Source organism: Ursus maritimus, unplaced genomic scaffold (assembly GCF_017311325.1).
Source record: "Ursus maritimus isolate PB19 unplaced genomic scaffold, ASM1731132v1 scaffold_11, whole genome shotgun sequence".
NCBI lineage: Eukaryota > Metazoa > Chordata > Mammalia > Carnivora > Ursidae > Ursus > Ursus maritimus.
In genome coordinates, this window is record NW_024423453.1 from 47,948,375 (window position 1) to 47,970,849 (window position 22,475).

General features: G+C 34.1%; 1 non-coding gene and 1 pseudogene across 1 annotated transcript; one reads left to right on the plus strand and one right to left on the minus strand.

Annotated features, from left to right (window-relative positions):
• Positions 1-6,614: 6,614 nt before the first annotated feature.
• Positions 6,615-9,778, plus strand: LOC121101610 (annotated as a pseudogene).
• On the minus strand, positions 7,389-7,549 carry LOC121101925. The gene has a single exon (XR_005833963.1). It is a non-coding gene; the product is annotated as a U1 spliceosomal RNA (small nuclear RNA).
• Positions 9,779-22,475: the final 12,697 nt, after the last annotated feature.

Consider the following 22,475-nt stretch of genomic DNA (forward strand, 5'->3'; position numbering starts at 1 on the left):
TTTCTTTCTTTCTTTCTTTCTTTCTTTCTTTCTTTTCTTTTCTTTCTTTCTTTCTTTTTTTTTTGAGATTGTGGTATGATATAATAAAAAATCCAGGACTTCTGAGTCAGGTAATATTTCAATTTTATATTCTATGTCTGTTTCTCTACATCTATATAATTTGGATATGTTGTTTAATTTCCCAATGGCTTAACCACCACCCCATTCCTTGAACTAAGGCTATCATCAGCATCAGGCTGCTGCCCTGAGGATTAAATGAGGCAATGAAATAGGGGCAAGCACTTAGTTAATGTTTATTCTCCCTATTTCTTTCATAAACTAGGACAATATAAAACAGTGAGAGTGTATATTTCTTTTTTTTCCCTTCTTTTGTGTCTACTTTAGTGAAAATAATTTGATATGGAATACCAAGTACTGTGTAACTGATCTTGCTATTTTTTCTTTTTTTTTTTAAAGATTTTATTTATTTATTTGACAGAGAGAGAGACAACCAGCGAGAGAAGGAACACAGGCAGGGTGAGTGGGAGAGGAAGAAGCAGGCTCCCAGCAGAGGAGCCTGATGTGGGGCTCGATCCCAGAACGCCAGGATCACGCCCTGAGCCGAAGGCAGACGCTTAACGACTGAGCCACCCAGATGCCCCTGCTATTTTTTCTATTTAAAAGAAAAATTGGGGGCACCTGGGTGGCTCAGTTGGTTAAGAGTCTGCCTTTGGCTCAGGTCATGATCCCAGGGTCTTGGAATAGAGCCCTGAATAGTGCTCCCTGCTTAGTGGGAGCCTGCTTCTCCGTCTCCCTCTCCCTCTGCCCCTCTGCCCCCTACCCCCTGCTCGCACTCACTCTCTTTCTTGCTCTCTCTCTCAAATAAATAAATAAAATCATTTTTTTAATAAAGAAAAATTGGGGGCACCTGGGTGGCACAGCAGTTAAGCATCTGCCTTCGGCTCAGGGCGTGATCCCGGCATTATGGGATCGAGCCCCACATCAGGCTCCCCTGCTATGAGCCTGTTTCTTCCTCTCCCACTCCCCCTGCTTGTGTTCCCTCTCTAGCTGGCTGTCTCTGTCTCTGTCAAATAAATAAATAAAATCTTAAAATAAAATAAAATAAAATAAATAAAAAATAAATAAAAATTGTTTTGAGAATAGATAACAGATTAATTTTACTATAACAATTTAACAATGTTTATTTTTATGAAAAAATATTTCATAATGATTAGGCTTAGTATGTGTTACGAAACACAGTGAAGTAAAGGTCGTTCTATAGATAATAGTATAGATAATATTTCAATTTGTTTCCATTTAAATAATAAGCAAAATTTTGGGGGTGTGTATGTATATTGTAAACTATCAAAATAACTTATCAAATGAAATTTTGAATCATTTCTTGTGTCACATGTAGAATAATGAGTATATAAGGGCAACTAGGGTTCAGTTAATACAGCATAATTGAATACGTTGAGCTCCAAACACATGAACCAGAGGAATATATTCTTGCAATCACCATTCAAGCAAGATATAATAAGCTCTGGGAGACCTGGGTGACTCTGTTGGTTAAGCGACTTACTCTTGGTTTCAGCGGGTAATGGTCTCAGGGGTCCTGGGATCAAGCCCCACATCATTCAGGATCCATGTTCAACAGGAAGTCTGCTTGAAGATTCTCTCTGCTCCTCCTCCCTTTCTCAAATAAGTAAATAAATCTTAAAAAAAAAAAAAGATATAATAAGCTCTATTTGTATAGACCAAGTGACTTTGAGAACAGAAAAAAGTGAAATGATCATGAATTATATTGCCAAAAATGTTTCATTATCCTCATGGAATGGGATGTAGAATGAATGCAAAACCCAGAACTCTGCATGTTCTTCTCTATTATTAATATGACTAAGACATGATGAACAGAAAATTTATTGTAGAAATAACTGGATTACTAAAATTATTTCCTAAACATGGTGCAGGTAGATGTTTGATAATTTTGAGTGAACAGATTGTGAAATTTAGTAGCTATTAACTGACTATTATGGTTTATTTTCTACTAAATTTTCCATTATTGATTGTTCTATTTACTATATATATATTATTTTATAAACTACTTACATAATATGATTTGTAAGTGTATTTGAGAAACAATTAATTGTTTACATTGTATTTCTATTCTTTAAAAAAATGACCTTATTTTAGAATAAACATTTTTTTTAAGATTCTATTAATTTCTTTGACAGAGAGAGACACAGTGAGAGAGGGAACACAAGCAGGTGGAGTGGGAGAGGGAGAATCAGGCTTCCCACTAAGCATGGAGCCAATGCGGGGCTTGATCCCAGGACCCCGGGATCATGACCTGAGCCAAAGGCAGCCGCTTAATGACTGAGCCATTCAGGTGTCCGTAAACATTTTTAACTAAGGAAATATTGACAAATATGGTCCATTTATAGTTGAATTCCTTTAATATAACTTCTCTTTGTCTTTTTTATTATGTCTATTTATTTCTATCTCTCCTAACATCAGTCTCATTATTCAAAGTGAGCATCTATTTGTAAAATAATATTTCTTGAATCCTGAAATCAACTTGAAAGATGTCCACTTGCTTCTAATGGAAAATGACATCAACACAATAATCAACATAGTTTTACATTTTTTATTCAAGACATTGTGTAAGTTTACATTACGTTGTATGAATTTCAACCAAAATAAATCACAAACATTGTTTTATTTTCCATATTTTTAATTTAATATTATTGTTTCTCTTAAGTCCTAATATTTTCCCCAGTTATGTTCAGATGTAAATTGAGATTTGCAATAAAATTCTCTGGTCCACATAAGAGTAACGTTACTTTATTAATCACTTCCCTGAATAGATATTTCATCAGCTTTTCTGACCTTATCCTTGAGTTTCTTAGTTAATGTATATGTTGATACTAGTCACCTTTATATACTGGTGATCTGTCTATAAAAAAAACATATGTATGTGAGAGTAGACATTTTTATTTTGCAGAAATTTACTGTGTTCCAACACAGTATCAGATAGTCATCTGAAACAATTTCAGACTATCTCTGAAATTGTTTTGTGTATCTTAGCCAGTCTTTAAAGAGAATAGAGCAAAGATACTATCAAATTTCATGGATGTATTCAATAAAGAACTATTTCACACCAGCCATTGGGTCCTTAAAACAGCTTCAAAAATGATCATTTCATAGAGCTCTGGCAATGCTAAAGAATGCTTAGATTATGAGTTAGTCTTCACCATGGAAACATGAAGTTTAGACAGAAGTTTACTATAAACTAAATTTTTATCAGTGAGTCTTCTTTCATTGTTGAGCACATTGTGTTATGGGACATTGATCACCAAGTTAAAGAGGCAAACAAAATTCCTAAATTATCCCTGGATATTGGAAAACATGAGTATAACCTCATTCAACAAAGAAATATTGAAAGATCAGCTAAAACAAAAGTACATATGTATTATTTTTTTTGTATCAGCTAATCAAGTTTTGTGAAATTTTTCATTTCTTACAACCTAGGAAAACTAACTGATGAATGGCCTTTGATAATACCTAGCTAGTGTTCAATTCCTCATTTTACAAACTCAAAGGAAGTAAATTACCTTCAAGCACATAAAGCTAGTTTAGGGCCAGTCAGGATTAAATACCCTATTTTAAACTCATAGAGGAAAGATTTCTTACTATTCTACAGTGTGTAGAAGAAAAGATCAACAAGGAGTTCAACATTATTAGAGTAATGATCTTTGTAAAGAAACCCTGATGCACTAGATAATTCACACACGCAGATGACAGTAAGCTAATCAAAAATACTGTCAAAAAACAGGAATAGCCTTTGAGAGGAGAGCAATGAATATATTTAACTCATCTGCAAGCAATGAGGATCACTGAGGTTAAGAACTGTAGCAGAACAATATGAATGGTTGCCCTTAGAAATAGGCTGGTTCAATTGACGAATAACTGAACTCTACCTCTGAAACTAATGATAAAGTATATGTTAATTAATTGAATTTAAATAAAGTTTTAAAAAAAGAAGTAGGCTGCTTCTCTCCAAATATAGGCATTATCTAGAATTTAGCCTACAGTTCAGAGCTGATAACAAAGCCAGACCTTGAAAACATACTCCAGACAATGAACTGGATCTTTTTTTTTTTTTTAAGATTTTATTTATTTATTCGACAGAGATAGAGACAGCCAGTGAGAGAGGGAACACAAGCAGGGGGAGTGGGAGAGGAAGAAGCAGGCCCACAGCGGAGGAGCCTGATGTGGGGCTCGATCCCGTAACGCCAGGATCACGCCCTGAGCCGAAGGCAGACGCTTAACCGCTGTGCCACCCAGGCGCCCCTGAACTGGATCTTATGCTCATCTGATAGGTTCTTTATGGGTAACTTGAGAAACATTAAACAACTAGTGTAATTAAGTGATAAATGAATACTTGATTAACTTAATTGGAAGTCTAAAACATACCTGTTTGGACTCATTACAACAAAAGATGCTGATCTTTTGCTGTTTACTTTTATTATAAACACATACATATGGTGGCAGTTGTGGAGTAAGAAGATGACAAAAATCTAAGCTTAAAGTAACGATGTATATGAAAAGAGCATTTGGTAAAGTATCAGAAAACTGAATTTTGTCATTAATTAGTTCCTTATTTGTTTTAATTTCTTGTACTATGAACAGTGGTTTTATCATCATCTCTCAGTGCTCTTCCAGCAAGAAACTATGTGATTCCTGAACTTTTTTATATTAATGAAATAGTCACATCATAACAAATATCATGAGTATAAGAAGATTTGATAGAGATAAATAAATATTAAGAATACCATTAATAATCTGTATTAATATTTAATAGTTTTAATTGAAAAGATCCTTGGGGATTAATTTGATGACTTTATCATAAAATAGTTAATTAACAAACTCAAAATCAACTCAATACAATAGATATCTATTGAGTAGATTCAAGATATTTTTAAGACATAGAACCTATTTTGAACATACTCTAAATGGTTAAACAATACAACATATTGATCAATTATAAAAATAAAATGTCACACATAAAAAAATGTCATGTGTATATATGTGTAATAATTTTAGATCTTATATCTTGCTGCATTTAAGTAATGTCCTCAGATAACTTTCTCAAAAAAATAGAAGCTAAAGAACTATAATAGAAATGTATCTGGTTTATAATGTTGAAAAAAATAGAACTATAAGATTTAGGGATATAGTTGGAAAGATAATGACTTCTCCATCAAAAGGGCAATAGATATTTCCTCACCTCCTTTTTTTCGTAAGTGCAAAAATATAGAGAGGAAATAGGGAATTGTTTATGGTAGAAAGAGCCCAGAAAAATACCTAGGATTTGCATGGGTTTCTGGACAAGAAGGAATTATTAACATGAGGCACCCTTTGGCTAAGTTTGAGTTTTACCTCTGTAGCTGATGTCAGAGATAGAGTCATCCATTCATATATCCTTCTAGTTGCTTTCTTTTACTATAGAAACCTGAGCAATTATAGATAGAATAATAGAAGTTACTGGTTTTCGGTCCCTGAGAAGGTAGCTGAATGGACAGTTTTATTATCTGGAAGTTGTTGCTGGTTCTTTGCAAGCTTGCTTTACAGATGGGTATACTTGGTACGACAAGGATGTTATGGATATTGATCCTGGTAGTTTTAAAATCTAGGGTATGACAGAGATTCACAGTGTCTGAACCAACTGGTAAGAGCAGAACAGACTTTCAGGTATTAAGGCCGACTTCCTTATTACTGCCCTGTTCTTCAGTAAATAGACATCATAAAGCAAAAAAAAAAAAAAAAAAAAAAAAAAAAAAAAAAAAATAGTGTTGTGTGTGTGTATCTTCTGGAGCATGGATAGAGAGTAAGGGACTCCTATAAAGAAAGTAAAGGAAAATAATAAACAAACTAAAACTGTTTAGCTGAAATAGCAATGTCTGTTTAAGTATCATTGGTAAGATTACAAAATAGGGTTAAAATACAAGATTAGTATCAGTGAAATCTCACATCTGTTTATTTCAACTTATAAGAATATTTTTAAATGCTTATAGTTCCAATTTTAATAAAATTTGCATAACTCTGTATTTATTAATTATTTATTAATATGAAAATAGTGATAGAAGCCTATATCATTTATCATCTCTAATTTCTTAGCGACTTATATGATATTGAAAGAAATTGACCCTAGGGGAAAATCCACGCCATTTGAAAACTTTTTCACAAAGAAAATGCAAATATATGAATTTATTCCCAGACATTTTATTTTTTGCTGTGTTTTGTTTGTATAATTTCTTATAAAATACAAAGTCCGGCAATTTACAGAATGTTACAGTATGAAATCTTAAGCTCAAATATAAAGAAAACATATGGATTAATATTCCGAGGGACATGGAAAAAAGGAAATGAGAAGTGAATAAAAGTTTGGCAGATGGAGCTACAGTAAGTCACTAGAGGTTGGGAACCATGAAAATGCAGAAGCTATTGGTACAGTGCTGTGAATTTCTCCAGAAGCCCTTAGCGGTCCAGAAGCAAAAGGAGAAAGCAGATGGTGGCATTTAAAAAGGTTCAGAATCAAGACAAGAGAGACAAAAAGATAAAAAATAACAAAGATGGACACTTATTCTGGCAAGACTAAAACCAAGATTTTCTCCAACCGCATTCCTTCCAAGGAGAAGGATTTACTACGTAAGTCTCCTTCTGCCCTGATATTTGCCAAACCCAAATACAATGCCAGGTTTGATGAACAAAAGTTGCCCAGAGATAACTTTAAAAGTTATTGATTTGCTGTGTTTCTAAATTTTGTGAATGTGAAACCAGTTCTGTGATAGCCTTGCAGATTTTGTTAACTTTTTCGATTTTCTTTTTCTAAAAAAAAAAAAGACATGAAAGACTTAAACGATGATCTAGTTCAACTTTCACTATCTTGAAGGTACCACATCCATTCCAGAAAAGGACAGTCCAGACCGCAGGTGCAGCAGCAATTTCATTTCCCTGGGGTAAATGTGCGAGGTAGTTTAGCAGAGAATGAGGATTGATGCTGGGTTTTAGTTAAATAGGACACATTTTGTGATTTTGGCTTTGACTCCTTTGGGTTCCAAATGAAACATTAAAAAGTCTTCAATTTCAATAAAATGAATTTTTATTGCATTGAATTCTAAGTTATAAAAAATTCTTTAATTTACTCTGGGAGATTTAGAAAGTTCATATTCTAATTTAAATATATTACAAAAATGTTAAATAAATAAATATATATTTATATCTTACACTTTATAATCTGCAAGTTTTTTTTTTTTTAAACACTTTTGAATCTAAATTGACTCTTTGCTGGGAATGCTGATGTTTGCTCATGTGCTTTTTTTTTTTTTTTTCTTTTCTTAATTTCAGGGGAAAGTGCAATTGCACTCATCCGCTACCACAAATTCTGAAGTCGAGTTCCCACGTTTGGGGAAATCGCAGGGGTCAGCACATCCAGAGGGCAATGGATAAGCCTCACCCTGGGAAAACCACTTTCCTGATCATGGTATCTCCCCTGCCAGGTAAGTATTGCTCCTGTGCTTTTTAGCATCACAGCATGAGCAATTTACCTGAGGAGTTTATGTATGGATTCTGTTCAGCCCTAGTGGAAAACTTGCTCTGAAGAGTGCTTTGCTTTTGCTTTTCTGAGTACACCAGGAGTATCAGTATTCAGGGACTGATTTTTATGATAGTTTCTCAACTTGGTCATTCTGTAGTAGTGAGTTGGGCATAAATTTCAACTTCAAAACAATGTATGGTCACCAATTATCTAGGTAGGCTCTTTCTTTTTTTTTTTTTTTTTTTTTTCAACCTAGAAACCAGGCAGTGATAGAAAGTCTTTGCCATCTTCCTTTGTTTATAGAGAGGTTCTTTGTTTCGCCTGGTTCACCGTTTTACTAATTATGGAGCCCATCAAGGCTTCCTGCTATATATGAGGGTCTAACTTCAACTCTCATCTTGCATGGGTTCGACTCTCATATCTTTCCCCGCTGTAGGCGGTCCGCAAAAACCTTTGGTTTCTAGTGTAGTCCTCTGTCCCATGCCAGAGTAGCCAGTAGATCTCCTCGACTGTGTGCTAACTGAACTGGCTTTTGTTCTTCTATAGTCCCGGCACCAAGGGTTTGTTTGTTTTCTTTTTTTTTAAAGATGTTTTATTTATTTTGACAGAGAGAGAGACAGCCAGTGAGAGAGGGAACACAAGCAGGGGGAGTGGGAGAGGAAGAAGCAGGCTCCCAGCGGAGCAGCCTGACGTGGGGCTCGATCCCAGAACGCCGGGATCACGCCCTAAGCCGAAGGCAGACGCTTAACGACCGAACCACCCAGGCGCCCCGGCACCAAGGGTTTTAAGCTAATTTCATTTATTTGAAGCTATGATTTTAAAGAAATGCTAAAAGTGTATGTGTCATTTCTAGACATTTGCAATAGGAAGAATTTCTGGCTGTCTATTAACAGGTTGCTGGAATCAGAACTTTTTATTAGGGTATTATTAAATATTTAAACTTTTTCACTTTTTTTTCCTACATTAATTATAGTTGACCTTTGAACAACATGGGGGTGTTAGGAATGCCATCCCCTGTGCAGTGAAAAATCCGCATGTAACTTTTGACTCCCCCCAAATTTAATCACTAATAGTTTATTATTGACGAGAAGCCTTACTGTTAACATATCAGTTAACATATTTTTTTACTTTATATGTATTATATATTTATTAAAAATTTATTATATATTTACATTATATATTATGTATTCTTACATTAAAGTAAGCTAGTGAAAAGAACATGTTTAAGAAAATCACAGGGAAGTGAAGATACATTTACAGTACTGTATTATAGAATTCCGAATATGGAGCTCTCTGGCAAGCGAGGGGCCACGCAGGCACAAAGCCACACTGGCAGAAGCGACCCAGGACCTCCAGCAACAGCCACGCAGGGCCCCACATGGGTCAGGGCCAGGCTAGGTGGGAGGCCGAATGGGAGCCCAGTGCCCAGCAAAGTGAACGCTGAGGGAGTCCTCACCGCAGGCGGGAGTTGGGCCTCAGACAGCGGCTGGTGAAGCTAGCACTGCCCCTTCCGCTGCCACCACGGCCACTGACCCTGGTGAACCCCGCTTCCTCTGTGGCCAAGCTGGACCTGGGCGACCAGCAGGAACACTGGGAGACATTCCAGGAGCGGCAGAGGCTCATCTTTCAGAGTACGCCAAGCTGCTGCTTGACAGCTTGGAATACCGGGGCCAAGGCTGCCGCTGTGGGGCAGTTTGCTTTGAAGTTTGAGCCTCAAAGACTTGCACATCCAGGTCGGAGAAGCAGAGGAGACACTTCACTGTCCCTGCTTCTCGCTTCAAGCTCCTGGGTAGAGCCAGAGCTTAACTGCAAACACAGCCAACGTTCACCAAGTACAGCACACCTTCGGTAACACAGGTGGTCCTCAAAGCTTTTACACTCTGCTCGAGCTCTGGAGACTTCTGAATGGCCCCTCACCGCCTGGATGAAGGCACCACCAGGAGGGCACACATCGCGGAATTCAGGGGCAGAGACTGGAAGAAGGCCTTGGAGGAGCACGAGACTGTCAGGAATGTGTCCTCAGTGTGTTCTGGTGTCTCCCTTCCTATAAAGGAGGAATGACTGGGATCAGCAGCGTTGCTGTCCCCGCTGCACCTCAGTGGTGCTCATGAATGTGGCTGATCCACGCTGCTGGTTCCACTGGCCAGCGGCCATCTCAATCCCTGCAGCTTGCTCCAGCTACCAGGGTTTTTTAGGCACTTCTTGGTCCTTCATCAGCCCAGATTTTGATGCAGGCTAGTTGACTTCCTTCTTTTTCTTCCCAACTTGTACATGGATCTTTTAGAAAAATAAATATTTTTAACATTAAAGAAAAACAAACAAAAACAAACAAACCCTGCATATAAGTGGACCTACAAAGTGAAAGATGTTAGGATTTATTCCGTTCCTACCCCGTTCTAGGCACTGTCCCATGCCACAAGGACACAACAATCTACCAGATAGTCATTTGTCTTCATTCAGTTTACATTCTAATAGAGATTTCAAAACACAATCAAATTAAAAATAAATATATACAGGCATGCCTTGGAGATATTGTGTAGTGTGAAAGTGGCTATAGACAATATGTAAATAAATAAGCATGGCAGTGGTCCAACAAAAGTTTATTTATAAAAAGAAGTGATGGGCCATATTTAGCCCATAGGTTTGCAATTTTAGACTGGTCATAATTTGTTGTCTGAGGCAAGGCAAATTGTTTCTTCAAAAGCAAAAACAAAGAACAAAAGGAAGAAAGGAAAGAAGGAAGGAATCTTTGCTGTCAAGGCGGAACAGAGGATTCCAGGTAGAAGGATGAGCACAAGTATTGACTTTAAATTCAGTTATTTTTAGTTTTGGTTCATCTATGGCAAATGATTAAAAACTATACATTTTCGTTTTCCACTGCAACTAAACATTTTTTTTGTATGAAATTCTCTCTTTTTCAAAACTTTTCAGATGATTTAAGTCTTCTATTTTTACTTATTAATTCGTTGGGCAAATTATTTAGTAATGGACTTTGACATTTCCAAATAGTAAAGTTCTTTGTTCTGTGTCTTACAATATATTTTTTTAATTTTAATTTTTATTTTTATTCCAGTATAGTTAACATACAGTGTTATATTAGTTTCAGGTCAATACAGTGATTGACCAATTTTATATATTGCTCAGCTCTCATCAAGATGAGTATACGCTTAATTCCCTTCACCTCTTTCACCAAATCATCTTTGTCCATTCATTTATCGATGGGCACTTGGGCTGCTCCCATAGTTTGGCTATTACCAATAATGCTGCAATAAACATAGGGGTACATATAACCTTTTGAATTAGTGTTTTGCTATTCTTTGGGTAAATACTCACTAATGTGATTACTGGAACATAACGTAGTCCTATTTTTAATTTTTTGAGGAACTCCGTACTGTTTTCCACAGTGGCTAGGCCAGTTTGCATTCCCACCAACAGTCCAGGAGGTTTCTTTCTTCTCCACATTTTAGCCAATGTTTGTTGTTTCTTGTGTTTTTGTCTTTACTCATTCTGACAGGTGTGATATCTCATTGTAGCGCTGGTTTTTGCATTTCTCTGATGATGAGTGATATTGAGCAACTTTTCATGTATCTGTTGCCCATCTGTCTTCTTTGGAGAAATGTCTATGTTTTCTGCTTATTATTTTAATTGGATTATTTTGTGTGTATGTGTGTTGAGTTGTGTAAGTTCTTTAAGCATTTTGGATACTAATCCTTTATTGGATATGTCATTTGCAAATATCTTCTCCTATTCAGTAGGTTGTCTATTAGTTTTGTTGATTGTTTTCTTTGCTGTGCAGAAGCTTACTATTTTGATATAGTCCCAATAGTTTGTTTTGGCTTATGTTTCCCTTGCCTCAGGAGACATATCTAGAAAAATGTTACAGTCAATGTTAGAGAAATTACTGTTTGTGCTCTCTTCTAGGATTTTTATGGTTTCAGGTCTCACATTTAGGTCCTTTACCCATTTTGAGTTTATTTTTGTGTATGGTGTAAGAAAGTAATCCAGTTTCATTCTTTTGCATGTAGCTGTCCAGTTTCACAATGCCATTTATTGAAGATACTGTCTTTTTCCTGTAGTGTATGCTTGCCTCCTTTGTTGAAGATTAATTGACTGTATAATCATGAGTTTGTTCCTGGAATTTCTATCCTGTTCCATTGATCTGCGTGTCTGTTTTTGTGCCAGTACCATACTGTCTTGATCACTGGAGCTTTGTAATAGAATTTGAAATCTGGAATTGTGATACCTAAAGCTTCATTTTTCTTTTTCAAGAATTTTTGGCTATTTGGGGTTTTTGTGATACCATACACATTTTATGATTGTTTGTTCTAGCTCTGTGACTTTTGATATTTTGATAGAGATTGCGTAAATGTATACTTTGGGCAGTATGGACATTTTAACAATATTCGTTCTTCCAGTTCATGAACATGGAATTTCTTTTCATTTCTTTGTGTCATCTTCAATTTCTTTCATCAGTGTTTTATAGTTTTTAGTATACAGTTCTTTCACCTCCCTGGTTAAGTTATTCCTAGGTATTTTATTATTTTTGGTGCAATTATAAATAGGATTGATTTCTTAATTTCTCTTTCTGCTGCTTCTTTAGCAGTATATAGAAATGTGACAGATTTCTATACATTGATTTTGTATTCTGTGACCTTACTGAATTCATTCATCAATTTTAGTGGTTTTTTGGTGGAGTTTTTAGGGTTTTAACTGGAATGTGTTATGAGCAGATAATGTGTCTTATAAACATTAGTTTTGGGAATGTTTTAAAGATTTCACTGTAAACAAGTACAAAATATTTAAATTATTTGTAAATGCTTATTAAGCATGCACAAAAGAAAGGTATATGTTTTTACATGTGTTTATCTGAGCATATAGTATATACAAAGCTTATATAAATGTAAATATATGCTGCTAAATTCTAAATTTTTCTACCAAAATAAAATGTGTTCAAAATGAACTTGATATATATGATATTGGTGAAAAATACCTTGAAAACAAAAACAAAACTAAAAAAGTTTTCATATAAGGAGCATAAGGTGCATTAGATATTGTTTGTTTTGCTCACATTTAATCCCATCCATTCTGTCCTCCCCTGCTGTAGCAGTGACTGGAAAGGTAAAACCACATTTCCTTGTCTCCTTTGTGGCTAGGAACAGCTACTGTAATTTGGGACAAGGGCACAGAATTTGGAAGTGAGGCAGATGTCAAGTTCTTGCATTCTTGCATTATATAATTTGTATAATGATACTAAAATTCCATTATACAACGTGGCTCTTTATGCTGTTTAGTTCCGTATCAGTTGCTTTCTTTTCACTTGCATCTTCCTGGTCTCTCTTTTCTCATTGGTATCTTATAGTTCAATGCAGGAAATCACTGTAGGTATTTCAAGGAAATTTGGTGGTTAAACATGATTGGAAGGGCTAAGCGAGGAGAAGTCAAGGAATTACCACTAAACTGTGGTTTCCAAGGTTGTATGACTTCAGTGGCAATCTGGAATCTAGGAAACTGCTGCTGCTTCTGTTTTCACCACTGCTACTTCATGTTCATGATCCTGGTGTACAGACCCTGGAATTGGAGTCCAGTACCCACAAATACTCACAGCTATGCAAATTTGTTTGCCAGACACCACAGCTGCAGGGAGATGGCACCTACCTCACTTCTCATTCTGTGCCACTGCATTTCATTCACAGGAGCTGTTTTCCAGCAGAACTCTAATTACAAGTGGGGATGGGAAGTTTGTTTTTACCCTTCCAATCCCTGCTATACAAGGACAGAACAGAATTGATGGGATGGAGGTGAGTGAAACAAGCAACACCTAAATGCCCACATCCCTCATATGCAACCTCTCTTTATTACACCATTTATGATGTTTTGTGCAAATGTCATAGCTGAAGTTATTTTTTAAGCTCAGTCTGACATTTTTTTCCCTCTTTCAGCAGAAAAATTCAGGCTTTTCATTTTTTTAAAAAAAGTTCTATTTATTTATGTGATCTCTGTGCCCAATGTGGGGCTCAAACTCACAATCCTGAGATCAAGAATCACATGCTCTTCCAATTGAGCCAGCCAGGTGCCCCTCATCTTTTTGGAACAATATGGTAAATTGACATTTTTTCTCTCATGTCCTATTATACTTAAGATGGCTTGAATAAACGTTTTCTTCATCCCTTTGCCTTATTATTGGTGATAATTCAAGGTACTATTCTTCTTAGTCAGTGATCCCTGTTCTTTTAGTATGAAAACAACATATCAACTAGTTCCTTCACTAAAAATCTGCTCTCCCAATAAGATGTATCCTTGTGAAAATAATTTTATCTTATCATTCCTCATTTGTCAGTGAGACCTCTAGAAGGTATTTAATTCTCCTCCTTATATTTCATCTCCTCCTTACTTTTTTTCTCCTACCCCTCCCTCTCTCTTCCCTTGTCATCTACTTACCACCAACTCTGTGTTTTTTTTGATAATGAAGTACTTTTAGCTCCAGAATCAGTGTTTAGTACTTATAGTAGGCATTCCTACTAAGTGTTTCACTAATCATTTAGAAATAATAGAGATTCTACTTCAAGAATCCCACTTGACACTTCCGTGACCCATTCTTATGGCGTTCACTGTTGTCCATTTGGATTTCTTAATAGTTGGATGGATTGATAACAGCATTCATTGATCATCACTGCTTCCTTTTTTTCTCCATGCAACTTATTAAAATAGTTGTTCATCAATATAGAGTCAAGTGAAACAGAAGTTGTTTATTATTCTGACTCCAGATGCATATCAAGAACAAAATATAAGAATATTGTAGGAAAACATATGAATTAGAAGGGAAAAAATGAGAGTTGGAAGGAAAAGAATTGTCAATCTGGCAGGGGAGTCAGGTATTGAGGTCTTTTAACAAATGTTATTTCCAGTGATATGGAGGTTAATGTATGACATTGCCAGAGGGTTGCTGAGATAGATTGGATATTGAATAATTTTATTTTGAAGGGATTACCAATAATATTATTTTTAAGTGTTTTGTGAATTGTAAAATGATATAAAATATAAAATAATATTTAATCTCTTTTCACTTCTTCCTTGTTTGCTTTTTTCTTTTTTCCAATCTGATTATCATTATCATTATTTATTACACTGCCAGAGCACAATAACACTATCAATACTTAATTATCAATATTAATATCAGTGTGCTATTTGATGGTTTGACATTTACTAAGTATTAAAGATGTTTTGAAAGTAACATGTAAATGCATCGTAGAACACAAAGAAGTGTAACTATGAAATATACATTTTATTAGTATTGTAATTCTCATATAAGTTATTTATAGCAAAATATACAAAATGCAAATAGCACATAAGTGAAGACTATTTAATTAATCATAAAATGTTAAATGAAACAATGTTATATAATTTTATTTTGATCCTTGGATATAAATTTGTTATTTGTGAGATAATCAGACCTGGAGCACATTATTTTCCAGTTGCTTAAAAAATTGTTTTTAACTCTAGATGAGTTTTGATAAAGAATTAGTTATAATCCAATTCTAAATACTGCCCCCTTGACTTTTTCATCTTAAAATAATCTCATCTTTTGCTTGATACTTTTGAGATCCCCAGATTCATTATGTATAGATGGATATTTCAAAGTAGAATTAATTATATCATTTTTAATACCACCACATTAATTTTTAACTTAAGAAAGTCTTTACACTAGAGGAAGAATTCTTGTAATTCATACTTTGTTTATTATATTTTACTCTTCCTTTTGAAAATTCTAAAATATTAGACAATGCACATTTACTTGATATACAATTTTATGTGTACATCTCAATCGGTATATTTTTATGTTCTATATATTTTGAATATATAGAATTTTATACTAAAAATTATGGGTACTGTATAAACTGCAGTCCATATCAGAACATGGGATATTTAAAATATGTTATAATTATTACATTCACTGTTATGGTCACCATTGTTATTTGATATTTTTAGAAATGTTAATAAACAACTGGGTAAAGGAGATCATGAGTGAGGTATACAGCCTTTTGAAACAGGACAAAGCAGTAAAAAATTCAACTAGAAAAGAACTATAAAAGTAGACACAATTTATCTTTACTAGAATAGACATTGATAATTTCTCTCTCTCTTTCCTTGTCTCTATCTCTGTCTCTCTCCCATATATCACTTTATTATCTATCTATCATCTATCTATCTATCATCTATCTATTTATCATCTATATATGATTTTGGACCATTTTTTCTCCATCTTTGAGGATAAAACATGAGGAGACTAAAATTTTTCTTTCTACAATTTGGCATTGTTTGAACATATATAAAACATGTAATAGTAAGATTACCACTTAATTGTGTGAAGTCATCAACCAGACTTCCTCATGTTATGGTATTATCCCTAATCCCTTTATATACAGCTATAGACAAACACAAATACACACCCATACACATAAATGCAAACTGGCAGAAACTTTTACTGGCTGATCTACTCACATTAAATGCCCTCTTTTCCTTAATCATCCTTCAGCTAGTGATGGCTGTGTGACATACTTCTGGAAAATGAAATGTAGGAAGACATCACATTCTTACTTGGATTATCTTAATAGAAGCCAAACTTACCTATAACATGGACCCCTTCAGTGAATTCCCCACTTCACAACTATTTTAAAGTTATTAATCTGATTCTATCCATCTAAACCAGAAAAGTGACATTGTAAATAAAATGGACTAAATAATAATGTTGGATATTTGGGTGACAAAAAGAATAGCATATATTTACTAATTAGGTAGGGATGAAGGGTGAGGAACATGGATCAAGATGGAGAGTGAAAAGTCAAAAGCAAAAAAAATATGGTTTTCTGTGTTTGCATAACTGACTAAATAATGACTTTACGAGGTAAAATAAAGAATCCAGGAGCACAAGTAATTTGGGGAAAATAAAATTTAGTTGACCAGAGGAAATCCAAAGAGAGATCTCATACGTAATTTTACATATAGTCTAGATTTTCAGCATAAGAATTGCAATAGGAATGTACATTTAAGAATGACCATGATTGAAGAAAATACAATTGTATATATTCCTGATAAAGACTCAAGGGGCATGAAGAAGGAAGATAGTCTGAGAGTAAACCTGAACTGTAGCTATATGTATTTGGGTATAAGGAAGAAAGTGAGCCAGCAGAAAAGGCTAAGAGAAGTAATAGCCAAAAATATAGGTGCAATGAAAAGGCAGAGAAGAAAAGGTTTCGGGAAAGAAGAAAATAATGAAGATATTGAATGGTCTTTATTAAGTATGGGAAAGCAGAAGTAATTCGTGACAAGAAGATCCTATATGGTATAATAAGGCAGAAGAGTCTGTCAATAAATGAATGGAAACTGAAGATAATGAAGATGCAAATTTCTTTTAAAGTATTGAACTTTAGGAGTGCCTGGGGGGCTCAGTTGGTTTAGCATCTGCCTTTGGCTCAGGTCATGATCCCAGGGTCCTGGGATTGAGCCCTCCCTCTGGGTCCCTGCTCAGCGGGGAGTCTGCTTCTTCCTCTCCCCCTGCCGCTCCACCTGCTTGTGCTCTCTCTCTCTCTCTCAAATAAGTAAATAAAATATTTTTAAAAATATATAAAGTGTTGAACGTTAAAGAGTCTTGGATGAAAGAAAGGGTTTAGGAACAAACCAAAGATTTTGTATTCATTTGTTTTTAAGATGTGAGAATTGTGAACGTAATTAAATGTACATGAAGACAAGAAAGAAAAGGAATAAATAAAAAGATAGCTACAGAGAAGAGATTGTGTACAAAATATACAATCGATAGAAAAAGATCCTAGAAAAAGGATGAGGTTAAATGATCCAGAATAGAAAAGTTGGAGAGCTAAGACTTGACAGGAAAAGGGATACGTCTTCAACAGTAAAAAAGGGAGGAAAATAAAATAGGTGTATGTGTGTGTTGCGAGGAATATTTGCAGGTTTCTGTGTAGTAACTCCTGTCTTATGGCTTCTATGTTGTTTCAGAAGGAAGTAATGTTCTTTGTCAATGGTAAATGGATGTGTTTGAGATTTCAGGGACTTGAAGGACTGAGAGACAGTGTGAAGAACTGAGTGCAGAAACATAGATGGATTTCCAGTTATCACTGAGAGCCTATTTGAAGATGCAGATTAAATTGGTCCCATAGTCAGTGGTATATAACTTTTCCCAGGTATAGTCAGTACAGGGTTCTCAGAATTCAGTGAGAACAGAGTTAGATCAAGGCTATTGAATTTTTTTAACCTTTTAAGGACCATTTCAAATAAGATATTCTTTATAAGAAATTATCTGATCTATGTCTTCACCCTTACCAAAACTGTTTTCTTCTGCCTTTGTATTTATCTTACATTTTTTATTTAACACCATAGCACTTTTCTTATGGCATTGGACATATTCCTTTATGACCTGTCTCAGCTGATAAAAAAAAAAAAAAAGCCCTTTATTCATACTTATAGTTCTAGTGTCCAGTGCATTTCCTGGTATTATCTGCTACTTCTGGTTAAAAGTTGACAATCTAAAAGAAAATATTCCTAAGATTTTATCAAGATTGGTTGTGTAAAAGAATATTTTCCCAGACCTCTGTTGTGTTACAAAGGGAAAACCTAGAGTAAATTTGTATGATAAATCACAATGGGAACATTTATGTTATGAACACTAGATACTTTATTCACCAAGATATTTAAAATGTAAAACTCTGCTGGTCAATACATTAATCATATGATTCTATTGAGCACTTGAAATACAACTAGTTCAAACTGAGATGTGTTTTAAAATTAAAATACAGACCATTTTAGTAGGAAAAAAGGAATGCCATCTACTTAATATTTTATATTGATTTCACATTAAAATGACAATATTTAGGTATATTGAAATAAATAAAATATAATATTAAATTAACTTCACCTGTTTCTTTTAACTCTTTTTAATGTGGCTACTAGAAAATTAAAACTTACATATGTGGTTCTTATTTATGGCTCACATTATGTTTCCATTGGACACCAAGTGTCTATATAGAAAATAATACCAAACTAAAATTTATAGTTGTGTTGCCTTTTATTAATGCTCTCATTTTTTTCTATAATAGTAATAATTGTCTAATATCTCAGATAATCCAAGTTGCAAGGGTGATTGAAGAGTCTCCATATTCTTTACATGACATGCCATATAATACATTCAATTTTTATATGAAATTAGTTTGAATAATTGCTAGGATTGCAATAAGAGTATCAGAGTCAAATGCTTTAATAATATGCTGCCTTGAAATTATTCTCATACTAATTACCCATATTTTTCATATAATCCAATGTCAGCATTTTGTTCTTCTTACAACTCATTGGATTTCTAATTGCAATGTAGAGACAAAATGAAATTATTTAGTAATATACTTACTTCTGTAATAAAATATCTTTTGAAATAGGATAATTTTTTTAAATTTTAAATATTAAAATCCTGCAGTGGTCATCAGGTTCTATAATAAAATACGCATTTATAAATCTTATTTATAAAATGGTAACAAAGGTAACACATATGAAAAGAAACAAAATTTATATGACTAGACACCAACATAAATTATAGAAAATGCTGTTTTCAATAGTCTGTAATAACATTTAAACATTAAAAAATAGTGTTCTATAGCTTGATGGCATATAAATGAAAAGTTGTTAGCTGTTTATGAAAGAATGTACCATCCTTGTGTTTACATGTGTTTATAAACTATGATCTATATGTTTGTCGTTTACGATCGCTACTGATGTTATGAAAACTTCATTTATGTATTAGAAGTAATAATCTGAAATTCAGTTAGATTTTCATAATATTTCTTAAGCCTGACTTCTATTTTCTTTATATTTACCATCTGTCCATAATGCTATTAAAGCTGTTAAGAATACATTGTAGCAGAAGAAAAACCATAACACACCGTAGAAACAATTTACAAAAATGCTTGTAGATAAATAATTCATATATACTCGTGTTTGAAAGACTCATTTTCTTGTATTTTTATATTTTTCTTATAACTTTTATAAGAAAGTGTGTATACTACTGAATATATTACTTTATCTTAACATCCTAAAAGTTAAACAGATGTTATGCAAAAAAAATCTTTATTTTACTGGTACTTATAATATTTCACCATAAGGAGTTTAGTTTGGGTGGATATGCCCTCAATTTCAGTTAATAATAAATTATTTAACAGAATCAACATTTTATTGGTACTGAATACTAAGTACCAAACAGATAATGTTTTGAGTTTTCTCTTATAAGCCAGTACAATCAGAATGATAGATAAATCCCACTGTAGCCAGAAATATAAGTCCCATTCTGAGGAGGAACAATAAATATAACAATTATGGAAAAATAGATATTTGTGAATACCTTCTCGTAATGATAATTTGCTTTATTTGTGGTCACCCTTGTACATTGGATTATTAGACAATCAACACTATCATTGAAAATAAGTGTGACTATTAAAGAAAGACAATTTAAACATAAATCTTAATTCAGTATTATTCTCCATATCAAGACAGTCCACTACAAACATAATGTGGGCCACATATGTAATTTAAAACTTTCTAGTAGCCACACTAAGAAGATAAAATGAAATCACGTATTAATATTAATATTTAGGTTTAATATACCCAAAACGTGTTTATTTTAGAACATAATATAAATAGTAGAGATTCCTAAAATTTCTATTTTTTTGGTACTAGGACCCCTAAATACACAGTTTATTTTGTAATTATAGCACATATCAATTCACACTAGACAGATTTCAAGCTCAATAGCATAATGTGGCTAGTGTCTAATGTTTTAGTCAGCAGAGCTTTTGTTAAGAAAATACACCTTCATAATTATACACATATGCTTCTATACATATGTGTGGATTATTTAATTATCAAATTCCTACAGCAAAGAGAAATGTGAGAAAAAATGTGGAAGGATTTGAAAAGGATAGAAAGAAATGATCTTTGTTCCCCACAGAGTTACCTTTTTTTTTGTTTTTTTTTTTAAAGATTTTATTTATTTATTTGACAGAGATAGAGACAGCCAGCAAGAGAGGGAACACAAGCAGGGGGAGTGGGAGAGGAAGAAGCAGGCTCATAGCAGAGGAGCCTGATGTGGGGCCCGATCCCATAACACCAGGACCACGCCCTGAGCCAAAGGCAGACGCTTAACAGCTATGCCACCCAGGCACCCCCAGAGTTACCCTGTTTTGATATGAGTTCATAGTAATAGAGGTTAGCAACAGAAATTGATGGGAAAAGTTGGTGAAAATCAGGGCTCTATAATCAGTTCTAACACCGAATTTTGAAGGAATTCTTTCTCTCCAGGTCTGCATAGAGCTCATTAGTCTCTTGGACTGTGAGAAAATAAAGCTTTGGGAATATAAAGGCATTATATCATAACCATGGACAAAGCTTTCTCTTCAACAGAGCCAGAGAGACTTGGCAATAAGGTTTACATATATATTGGGGCGCCTGGGTGGCTCAGTCATTAAGCGCCTTCGGCTCAGGGCATGATCCCAGCGTTATGGGATCGAGGCCCACATCAGGCTCCTCTGCTGGGAGCCTGCTTCTTCCTCTCCCACTCCCCCTGCTTGTGTTCCCTCTCTCACTGGCTGTCTCTCTCTGTCAAATAAATAAATAAAATCTTTTAAAAAATAAGTTCTACATATAAAACAGATATCAGAAAATGGGAGCTGGCATAGAAAAGAAGAGATGAGTCAACCATCTAGTGTAGACTAACTGACATATTGGTTGAGGAAATTTTGCTAGGGAATGCTTTAAGACTTCGAAAAGAAAAGAGAAAAGAAAGAAAGAAAGAAAGAAAGAAAGAAAGAAAGAAAGAAAGAAAGAAAGAAAGAAAGAAAGAAAGAAAGAAAGAAAGAAAGAAAGAAAGAAAGAAAGAGAAAGAAAGAAATTTTGGTGTAGAAGTGTGGAAGGTAGAAATCTTGCTACTAAAACTGTGAAGAAAACTAAGCACATAGATGTTTATGTTACATGTTTTTGAAATTAAATAGTAACTTTCTTATATGCAGTAGTTGGAGATGGTTCTATTTTGAATAACTAAACTCACATATCTTCACTTCTGTCATTTGCATTATTAATTACTGAAGCAGTAATCAGTTTTAAAAGTATATGTAACTAAATAAATAATCCCAAACTGAGAAGCATGTTGTCAGCAAAGGTACAGAAGTGAAAACAATATTGCATTCAAGAGTCATCGTTTGAAAGGATGAAGTAGAGTGACCATGGCTAGAAGGAGAAGAAATTGAAGCAAATGAAATCCTTTATCTTAATAAGAAAGTCAAGCTCTAGTTTGTTGGCAAAATCAGTAGAAATGACAGCCTTGTAGTGTATTCAATAATAAAGACTTTTGTTTTTAAGCAAGTCTTTGAGAAAGCATGAGTAATAGGAAAATATGAGAGACAGCATTAATTAATAAAATATAAAGTCCCAGTCAGGTTCAAAGTTATTATTAATCAGTGGATAATACTCTATAGAAATAGTAGTTACCACAAATCTTGTAAGAAGATTCAATATAAACTCTGTCCAGAAATATTCAAAACATGGCTTACAGTACAGAACAGGAACTGCTTAATAGAAACAAGTATAGATACTTTGAATGTAATGTATTGTATTCTGAGAAATCAGCTACAAATTAAAATTATATAGTTTTAATGTTATTTTCCTATAGAAAAAATACTGGAATACTATCCCTGTCTTGATCTAAAGCTTCGTGAATATCTAAGCACATAGTATTAAATAATATAAAGGTATGTGCAATATATTTATACTTGTAAGTAAATAATTGAATAGGTAAGTCAAGTAACCAATTATATATTTCTTTAACTCAACAATAATCCAGGGAGAA